The sequence below is a fragment of the Amblyomma maculatum genome, chromosome 1 (genome assembly GCF_055883805.1).
Source record: "Amblyomma maculatum isolate TAMU_Amacu chromosome 1, ASM5588380v1, whole genome shotgun sequence".
NCBI lineage: Eukaryota > Metazoa > Arthropoda > Arachnida > Ixodida > Ixodidae > Amblyomma > Amblyomma maculatum.
Genome location: NC_139344.1, coordinates 4,531,270 through 4,542,433, shown reverse-complemented (window position 1 = coordinate 4,542,433; position 11,164 = coordinate 4,531,270). Strand labels below are relative to the sequence as shown.

Sequence of the window (11,164 nt, the reverse complement as noted above, 5' to 3'; positions counted from 1 at the left end):
GCCTCTTCGAAAGGAGCGCCTCACAACTCAAGACAAAGCTCAGTAGTACCTTTTCTGCTGGCAAGCTTCGCATACAAGGATTGCCTAGCTGTAAGTGCTACCACATGGTATGTGAAGGAACATTTCAGTGTGGTCTGTCGCAAGAACGACTTCACACGCAGGAAGGTAGGACTGTTTTCCCTTGAGAAGGACAATGCATTTTACTTTCTCCGTACTGTTGGCTATCACTCAGCAAGCGCCAAGTTCATTGAGTTTTTTATTAACGGATGGCCGACTTCAGCGAAGATCTCTGCAGTGAGGCGACTCGGACAATAAACAAAAATCAGATACACTACAATGTTTACCATGCCCAATGGTGGCAGAGCGCCGGCGTCAGTCCGGAGGACTTCTCAATGTGTTCAGGCACATCAAATGGGTCCAGGTGCACAACGCCCCCAATGTACAGCTTCTCATTGTAGCGCTGTTTATCCGATTACGACAAGCTTTTCACGTAGCCCGACATTGCTGCAGCGCACACTACATTCCTTTTCAAGCGCTGCCAGTCTGACGATTTAAGGAACTGTTCACAGCACGATAAACTCACTGCGCACAGCTGCAGATGACCATGCACCACCGGCGCTGTCGCTAGCAGACGCTCAGGAGCTGGAGGCAGCCGCGGTGGGTATCACCATCTGCGCCGTCGTCTGCTTCAATGCGCGATTCTCGTTCGGTCCTTATTGTCGCACGGCGTTCGGAAACTGCTTTATATACGCAATTCTGTCTAAGATGTATCACTTGAGCGCTGGTATTATCAAGCTAATTTACCTCATGCGGCAGCATATCAGACTGTAAACAAACTGCGCGATTCGCTACATCTGAGCGTGCAGTGAGTCTTTTGGGGGTGTCCGGATTCACGACATATCTAGATCATTAAGGAATATTTAGTAGTAGACTGCCTCTACAATGACACAGCATATTTTGTCACACACGTCTTCAAAGCGCTGGACAAGGATAACGACCGGCCACCACCTCTGATGCTCCGCGAAACGAGAAAAATGTTGCGGTAAGTTCTGTTTATGTGTTTCTATGGGTCGCCTTCCCGAAACGCACACCCATACGTTTCACGGTGTTCACCTCGGTAATGAATTTCATACTTCCACGATCTGTTCTAGGATGGTCATCAAATAAAGACATCATAGGTGCCCTATAAAATGAAAAAACTGCTTTGGAATCGTTCGATTCCATGTACTCCTATGGGTGCTAACCCTACTTATCATCACCAGTCGGCTGCGGAGCCGCGAGGCTTGGAGTGGTATAGAGCAATATTGAGCAGTGTAACGACCGGCGCCGGAGAGCGGCCCGCTTTTGCGATAACAGCCACCTACTTCCGCGAGAGGGCGCGACGTGCTACAGGGGTGACGCGTTCGCCGCTCGGCGGGTAGCGGCCGCGGAGGTAGCGGGGGTACGGGGAGGCGCGCGGTGCTCTATGGAGCTATTTTCACAAGCTGTGCAATTGGTACGATATTTGATAAAGAGGCTACCTATTCCTGGTGCTTAAACTGATCCCTGAAATTCCTTTACATTTCTCTGGAGACGCCATGCACGGTTGGGTGTCCCTTTTGAGCAGCGCGACATTTTTGCATCGCTATTTGAAACTCCTTCAACGCTTCTTCTTCCTGCGGTCAGTCTTAAATAGTCCAGATGACAGATTTGTACTAAATGTTTAAAACGAAGCGTGGTGTTTTGCATTCGTTCTTCCCGTAAGGTAATACATGCTGGTGCCGAGGAGCGCTACTAACACGCGGAGAAAAACAGTATACATGCGAATCAAAGCTTGTGCTTTCTAAGGCCTCTTTAGGAACACCTTATTTTTTACGAACCTTATTTACTAACATGTGTTACATTTTGCAGCTCGTGCTTATAAATACATAACAGAGTTTACCATAAACCGTTAGTAATCTGTAATATATCTACATAATCGGTGTTCTTTCTGTGCTCTAATCAGCGCTTATAGAAATAACAAACGAAGTGTCTAAAGGTACGTCCGACGGATCCATTCGATTCTCGTAAAGATACGGCGGACGTCGATATACAGGCTCATGGCTATATGCACGTCGAACGCGGCCCCATTCCGCTTGCTACGCGTGAATGGATCTCATCCTCTATGATATCAGCTAGCCGCGACTCTCGATGAGGTGCTACGAAGAGTGTATCCGTTCTAACATAGATCACGGTCTTCACTTAGGGTTGTGTACGGCAAACATCGCTGTCAAGCACATAGCTGCAGGCGATATGCTACGTACTGCACCAGCTCCACCAGCTGGCATCGAGATACGCACATTCACGAGCAGCTTTCGCTTCGCACTAAACTATCACCTCGATCTGCCCGTAATGCGAGCGAGCTATTCCTAGCATTTACGCTGTCTTAGGTCCAGCATCGACCTCTGAAGATCTAGCGCCGGCACAACACACACACACCTCGTCGTGCAGCTGAACATTCGGCAGTCCAAAGTATGTATGTGAAATGGCATTATGCTCGTTCCTCACATGCAGACCGAGGAAACAGGATGTTTTTAGCTAAATTCTTCGTTTAAATTCTACCTCAGAGCCGTGGCAGAAGACATGCCGAATCTACTAGAGGCCTGCACATCGACTCGTCGAGGCGAAGACCTACTGCACCGCACCGCAAGAGTGCACAACCGGAAAGCCGGAAGCGTGAATGATCCGAATTCCCTGTGAACAGCAATGTTCTTTGGTATATAGGGGATTACTTGACTAAAGTGCTTAGGCTGCATCTTTTTCTTGTCGTTGAAGTTTGTGTACATGTAGTTTAAACCCCCGCATGCTCGAGGTTAGCGTGACCCGACTGAACGGCCGCGCAGCTTTGAAACGATCGGGATCGATATGCATGCATCGCCGGGCTTAGGTACGCGGTAGAAAATGTGCGCTGCACATTTCGTTGAAGAAGCTGACTCTTGGAATTTTGCAGAGTGTGCCATGCAAGCGATCGTTGCTACAACCACGCATCCATGTTCCCACGGCTGGCCTACCCCGAGGCGCATAAATGTTCAACCGTGGACGTATCAATGATCGAAGAGAGGACAGATTTTCACAATATTGGGCGCGAAATCGATAGCTACCAGTGCTCAGTGTTAAAGAAATTCTGCCTTGATCATGCGCAATTCAGTGTTTCAGGTGTGGTCAGTAGCTATATAAGTTTGAACAGTTCGCCTTTCAAGTCAGCGGCGCCAGCGATGGATCGGCGGAGCGATTTTCCACGCTACACCGCTGTCTTGCTAGAAAGCCTATCTAGGCGGCGTTTGACATTCACCTGCTTTTTGTTGGCCCCGTAATTGAAAGCAACGCCTTCAGAAACGCGTTAAATGTTCAAAAATGTATTCTCTTCAACAGTTTCACTCCAGGCTGTCAAAGCAGGCGGACGTTGATAAAACAGTTGAGCACTCCAGTCTTTAGAAATCTGTACAATCACCTTCAGTTTGTAAAATTATTGGAATAGGTCACTTTCCGATCGCTGGGACATAGACCCTCATGACAGCGCTGTCACGTGAATAAGGACCACACCAGGCCGAAAGCTTGTCTCATATAACATAGCTAACCAAGGTATACCTTACAGCATTGTGTTGATTTTTATGGTGCCTAAGCGACTAATGCTGCCATGCACCAAGAACAAGGTTTAATGTATTTATTTTGTGTGTAATGACTAAAAAAGTTCTTTAGGATGTAGCTCTTTTAGGAACATTTTAGGAAACCAAAAATGCAGGAAATTTGCACGTCTCTCCTAGGATCATGCTGGGATGGAAATGGATCTGTTGGAAATTGTACAAAATGTTTCCTCTTTTCTCGACTCTGGCGCATGTGTAAGATATGGTTTATTGTTAGTTCATCTCCACACTCCTTGCATATTGGTTTGTCCTCTTTCATAAGTATGAAGCTGTGTGTGAGGTGTGGGTATGTGTTTTGTGAAGATGACCTAAAATGGCTTCCATGTTGCGTTTTTGATTACTGCATGATTTCCATTCCTTAATGACAGGTTTGACAAGTGTAGTTTGTAGTTTATTTCAATGTTTCAAAAATCCTGCCATTTCACTCTCACTTTTCTTTGTACAAGCTTCTTGGTATCTTCATGCAGCATATTCACCCTCTAATTTAGCATTGCGTCAAGGTAACCTGGTTATTTCTTTTCATCACCTTTCAAGACTACTGCCCCGATTTCATAAAGTTTCTGACGACAGGAACTCCTTGGAAGTCATAGAAATAAATGAGATCCACAATATGAGCTATCTAGGGTATGCATATACATGTCCATCGCTCAGTGGAATGGCGTCAGTACGCTGTTAGAACAGGTCTTGAGATAACAACAACCATTGTCTGAGGTGGTCCTTTAATGGGCATTGAAATGCTATGTAACTACAGGTACTGATAGAACTCTTGATCATGTTATGTGATGATGCGATCCTTGCATGAATATAGGTATGCTATGTAACTACAGGTACTGATAGAACTCTTGATCATGTTATGTGATGATGCGATCCTTGCATGAATATAGGTATACATTTCAGAATCTTCAGTGCACCACTTGACCATTTGCCACCAGTTTGTGTGAAAATGTATTTTTCATGCATGTTAACCAGTGTTTAACAGATGACCCCTGTGCACAAGCCAAAAGTGCCACGAGCCAAATGTCACGAGGCCACACGACATGGCAGGAGCTGTTAAGCCAAGCTTACAAAGTTATATTTGAAATATTTCAGCTTCAACGTTTCAGCTCCAATTAAGAAAGGTTGAGGCTTACAGAGGTCTATGCTAGGTTGTCTATCACCTAACAGGGCAGCCTACGACCATATGCTAATGAGTATATCTGAGATAACAGAGACATGAATTAAGGAATTAGTAGTAATGTTTGTAGCAAAGGGCATGTAAATTAACGAGAATCCACAGTGGGATCTGCAGACAAGAACCATTAACGCTGGCACACCATACCCTTACAGGTGGAGATTAGGAGTCTCCCTAATTTTTTGTCTGCTCAAAGCTTGTCATTTCCTTCGTTCTTCCAGATGAGGAAGATGTGAAAATGATAGCATCTAAAATGCCAGAGACCGTCGTTAACAAGGATGCTGATCCCAACAGCGTAAAAACGAATTTCAGAAAAGATGGGTGACTAGTAATGCTGGCAACAGTTGAAACTAAGTGGAAAGGCATGAAATTGAAATGCAACATATGCAGAGATATGTTGCGAGACGACCAGTCTGTGGTGTGCGACATCTGTCTCCGTTAGTTCCATCAAGTGATTGGCCAAAGCAGATGGGGCTGGTGGTTTTGTGATAAGCGCAGTGTAGTAGCATAGATGCAACCTTGCCCATTAATAATTCGAGTGGAGTAAGTGCATTGTTTTGTTTTGTTCATGGTTTCCATGAAAACATTATGAGAAATTTTTTCCTAGAGAATGTTTGCTGAAATGTGAATATAATGTGCAATAAAACTAGTGTTTTCTTGCTGTTTACTTTTCCTTGTATACATTAGTTCTGTGAAGAAAACCACAGGCTAGAAAGAAATGTAATGGCATGCATTTTGATACTTGGCCCCGTTGTGCTGGCTCAGTAGTTAGAGTGCTTGGCTGCTGAACCCAAAGATGCAGATTTGGTTCCAGCCACAGCAGAGACATTTTAATAGAGGCGAAACAATAGGCCGTCATGCACCGTGCGGTGTCAGTGCATGTAAAAGAACCCCAGATGGTCGAAATCATACCGGAGCCCTCAACTATTGTGTTCCTCATAGCCGTAGTTATTTTGGGATGCTAAACCAGATATATATCACATCATACTCTGAGTAAGATGCTATTCATGGTCAGTTAATCATACACTAAATGATCAATTTTTTTCTGCATGGTACAGCAGCTGTTGTACAATTTTACTTTAGCCTTCATGAAGAATATCACACTGGCTCCACATGGCCTTCTGTTGACCCATGATATGCGTCACAATCACACACCCCAGTATGTATTTGTCTAAGGGCACCTATGCATGCAAGGAGGGGACCGTTACTTTCCATTTGTCAGAACTGAAATGCACGATCCACATCATTTCTGTACTTCAACTGCCTGCTATTTGAACTGTCCAGCATTGATGCAAGTTTCAAAGAACTGCAATTAGCAAATTAATCCAAGCAGGAAACCATGCCAAGAACTGCTTCAGTTTCATCTTTAACAACTGTTTGAGAACTAAAATTAGCCAAATGTTGCAAAACATAGATGAGAGGTTACAAAATCTAAAAAACAATGCAGCCTACCTGTGGCATGTAGGGTTTCACATCCTAAAGTGACATATGTAGCTATGAAGAATACCGTAGTGGAGAGCTCCAGACTAATTTGACTGCCTGGGCTTTGTACTTTGAATTGACATCTTGCAGAAAACAGAAGCATTTGCATTTCACCTGCACCAAAGTGCGACTGCCATCACTGGTATTAAACATCACGACCTTGGGGCAAGTAGCCTAACGTGCCACTAAGATGTCGCAGCGTGTACGTACATGCTATACATGTCAACCTTTCTAGCATTAAAGCTGTCACATGCATGGCAGATATTCATGTTCAGCTTTGGACTGACAAGTTTAAAAGTGTACTATTTGTGTTTGTCTAGCATGAAAAACAAAGGAAACTAAGGAAAAACGAAAAAAAAAATGAACATAATATGTTGAAAAAGCATTAGTCATTAACACATAAAGCATATTCGTTCCTTTATTAATGATAAAGTGGCCTTCAACAATAGTACAAAGCCTGAACATTTAGAAAGGTGCTGTGCCAGGCAGCTATTTTCACCATTTCACCTGTAGTAATACGCATCCCGGCGGTGTGGGCTGGGCACTTATTTTTCGGTGCACTCCAACATGCGAAAACTGCATCGTGCATTCCCATTTTCCGAGTTTTGAGCTCTGTAGTACAGGCTAACAAATTGTCGATGACTTATTTTCGTCTGATTGTTGTACAGCGCGTGTAAATAAATTACCACTGCACCTAATAAACACTGACATGCACGTGCAACATCGCCGATCATAAACGGACACACTGATGTCCGTCCGGACATCGGCGCACTCATCACAGCACTCTTCGTAGTCTCACACAGCACTCTAGTAGGACGTAATCCGTAATCACAGCATCTCACGGTAAGCACAAACCACACCTCCAGTTGTACAACAAACACGAATGACGCGATGCTTGGGCTAGAGACACGCCGGCGGTGCCCAGCTTTTTCAGCGCCGCTTGTACTACGTAGAACTTGCAGCACCAAACCTCAATGCGAGCAGAAAGCGATGCGTTACGTGACGCATCTCATCACAGATGGAAGTGAGGAAACTTTGAAGAATCAAAACTACATAATTACATAACGACCGTCGTAGACGTTAATCCACATAATAACGAGGACCAAATGAGCGGGCGTGCGGGCCGCGGGCTGGCCGTCAACACCGCGATTACATGCGCTTGCGCTCTGGTCGTGCTTGCCACCCTGCCGCGGTCCAACTCACGTAAACCTATCATCATGCCATCACGTAGTATATCACCCATTCTAGGCACTATTCTTGCCACTGTACTATTCTTTGTAATTTCACATTTCACGCATGCAGTATGTAGTACATACTTCTTACACCTCGCACGTACACCTCATACCAACTTCGATTTGGCTACATATGGCTACCATGTTGTTGCTACAACCACATCTGAGTCCGGCTTTCCCGACGGATCCCAAGGCCCATATCGGAGAAAAATGCGTTGGGTCCGTCGGAAGAACCCTACCGATCGGGTCCGTCCGCCGTACCTCTGAAAAATATTTCCCGGATCCGTCGGACGGATCCCGAAGAAAAACGCACCGGGTCCGTCGGACGTACCTTTAAGACCATTGATCGGGTCCGTCCGACGTACCTTTAGCCACAGCCAATAACAAATACAGTGCGTGAGCAAAACACATTTGTTCATAACCGTGCTAATTTAAAGCACGGCGGTATTTCAAGGATTTATTCTTTATGAGTGATTAATAAATGCATAAATCGCGGACATTTAATTTGTTTACGTGCCGTTTACCAATAGGGTGAACCAGCTGTACAGATGAAAAAAAAAAAAAGTCAATTGCAGCTAGAGCAATTGTTGAGAAAAAAGATGAACAATTAAACCTGTCACACACGAGGAAATACATTCATAGTGGGCACTTGAGTGCGGACTCTTTACTAGCATCAAATGGCAGATGTACAGAGCAAAAAAAAAAAAAAAAAAAAAAAAAACAATTGCGCGTCGTCTATGATGCAGTTCTTGGCGCGCACCGAGAGAAAATGAAAAAAAAAAAAAAATGCGAAAACGTTTAGGAGCCCCTAATGCTGAAGCAATTAATATAAGGCCGGATTCAACTGCGGACACTAATGCGTGCTTATTCTTCGAGCGTGTGATTCGTAATATGAGTAATCAACGGGATATACTTGCCAACTATAGCTACACACCTATAATCGGGCTACTTGCCGGTTACACTTTGCAGAACTGATCAGGCTATAATTGTTCCCCCATGAAAACTATCACAAGGTTGATATTACACTTCAAAGGGAATTTAATTATTTTCCCCTTTGGCAGCTCTTGTCGCGGTTAGCTGACTAAAGGGAGCAGACGCAAAACACCTGAAATTTAATTACTTCAAGTGTGAGCTTTCTGGTCCAGCTGAAATGTTTGAACCTCCACACTTTACAGAAAGGTTGCAAAATCTGAAGTGCAAAGATGTCCAGAAGGACCACCCGAGTCAAATTTTGGGGTAAATTGTGACCTAGCTTGGAGCCTATGGCCCAATTTTGTTTCTTCCTGCGTAATCGAGTGCCGGCCCCACAACCTCTCTTTCGCCGAATGTTAGGAGCCGCATACTCACAATATGAAGTAATATACACATTTTGATGTTATAAGAATGATCTAGCGGAAGCGTATTACAAGCGCGCACTACAGCCTCTGCGTCCCCTATCTTTCCGTCGTTCTAACTTTTTCAGAGCAATTCTATTTTTTTTTTTTTTTGTATGTGCACCCAAAAAGGACTAGGTTGATTTTCTGGGGGCAATGATTGCATATTACCGGTTGCTGAGCACGCAAAATAAAAACTATCTAGAATGAAAGCATTTTCTGGAACAATTAAGTTATCGTCAAATTATCAACGCCTTGAGAATAAATGTCTTATGTATAGCGCACATCTCTGGGTATTTAAAGCTACTGGTTACAAGAAGGTTCCAGCTTATTTAAAAAAAAAAGGGTTTTTAATTAGATTAGTCTACAGTTTCACAAAGTTGTAGAGCCTTAAATTTCGACGCTTATATCTTTATACGCGTTCGGTTGCACGCCCCGCTTGTCGCCTCTTTGTGCACTGCTTTCCCCTTCCCAGGTCCTTATTTGGTTCTTCATCTCGGTTGTTTCCTTCTTTTTTATTGCGTATATCTTCATTGTTTATCGTCTTTAGCTGCCTGCATGCTTTCTTCTCCGTCGTGCGTTTGCCGTGCCGCTCGAAAATTCCAAACCTTTGTTCACATTCGCGGTCGCTGCTTTCACGGCGCAGCGTGCCTTCCACCTCTTTCTCCCTCCCTGCTAGGCGACACATGTTTTTGTTTTCCGATGCATCCTTTACCTCCTACTTCTTCCACCTTTCCTGACCCACTGTGCTCTGTTATTCAATAGCCAACTTACCTGGTGTGTCGTTCGATTTGATGCCCTTGCTATATCTCTACCTCCATGCGGGGTAGTCCACATTTAATTCATTCGAACTGAGAGCTGACTTTTCTTGTGGCTTCAGGTGACACACTGTAGTCGGCATGGTTTTCGTATGATACAACAGAATTTACTGCTTTGGACTGTTTTAGTAATGGGTTACCGATGACGAGGTTTATTTAGTCGGCGCTCGAACGCACCTGCTGCACGTTTTGACTTCTTCATACATCCTGTCTCCACACTGCCTTCTTTTTAAAACGAATGCATTCCAAAACGAGAATTAGGTTCTTTAGGACTGCAGAAGCAAGCTGTATGCCGAGTGAAGCGTGCTGTGAGAGTCTGAATTCGTACGCCGCTCTCCAAGCTGTTCTCTTCGGAGCCCAACTGCTGTCATGTTGCTCCCCGAGGTGTTGCCGACGGCCAAAATGGAAAATAAATTAGGCGATTGCGAACCGTACTGAGCCCCGTTAACCAGCATATTTGTAAAATGTTGACGCTAGCTGATCGAGACGACGCACAGGCAAACAAGAACGTAGAGTGCGCGCGGTAGCCGCCCAGACGGCGCGCGGTATCCGCGCGGCACCCATACGGTTGACACAACAGTTTCTGGTGGCGCACTCTGCGCTGCGGCGCCTCCGTCATCGCAAAAGCTCTCCCCGCTCCCATGCATTTCACAGTGCGGTCGACCCACTGTCCAATATTCTACCTGAATCGGTCTGCGTGGGGAAGAAGCGGGAAGAGAAACAGCGGAATAAACGCTGCTTCCTTCTCAGTGCAAAGGCGTCTTGAGACTCGGCCCCTTACAATCCCATAACAATTGTGGCGACGGGGTGAAATTTTTTTCAGGCTTTGCACTAAATCCTCTGCAACTGCCGACCTTCGGAGTATTTAACCATTCCACGGGGAGGGAGCAGCCTGGACAGAGTATCTTGAGCAAGTTTCTTTCATAGAAACTCGCTCTTTCATAGAGCGAGTTTCTTTTCTTTCATAGATGCCGCTGTCAGCTGCAAAAAAAAAAAGCGGTGTTTGGGATCTTTCCCCATGATTAGGCATGGAGCTATTCTTTCTGCATCCCGGATTATATTTCTATATTGTTTGCGCAATGTTTAGCTTTTCGATTGGCTCTACACAAAATTCTGTGTCATGTCACACGTTATCATTTTTGCGATTATCAGCTTGAGCCTCGATTGAAACTTCACAGGTTAGTTGAGCCCTTTACTTCGACTTTTTTCCATGCACTTTGAAAGAGGTTCGTTTTGACTTATTCGATACTATAAATATCTGTAAATGCATTTAGTGTATCGGTATCAGGTATCGAGGGCTGAAAATGAAAGTATAGGAGTATCGGTATCGAAAATACATTTTTGGTGTATCGTGTATTTAAACGATACTCGATTCTCCGCAGAATATTGAAGCCAGTGTGTGTCAGACATTTGGTCGACGGCGCTC

General features: G+C 44.7%; 1 long non-coding RNA gene across 1 annotated transcript; it reads left to right on the top strand.

Annotated features, from left to right (window-relative positions):
• Positions 1-2,015: 2,015 nt before the first annotated feature.
• Positions 2,016-5,500, top strand: LOC146201516 (uncharacterized). Its single transcript, XR_014703546.1, has 2 exons — positions 2,016-2,490; positions 2,586-5,500. It is a non-coding gene; the product is annotated as an uncharacterized LOC146201516 (long non-coding RNA).
• The last annotated feature ends 5,664 nt before the right edge of the window (positions 5,501-11,164 follow it).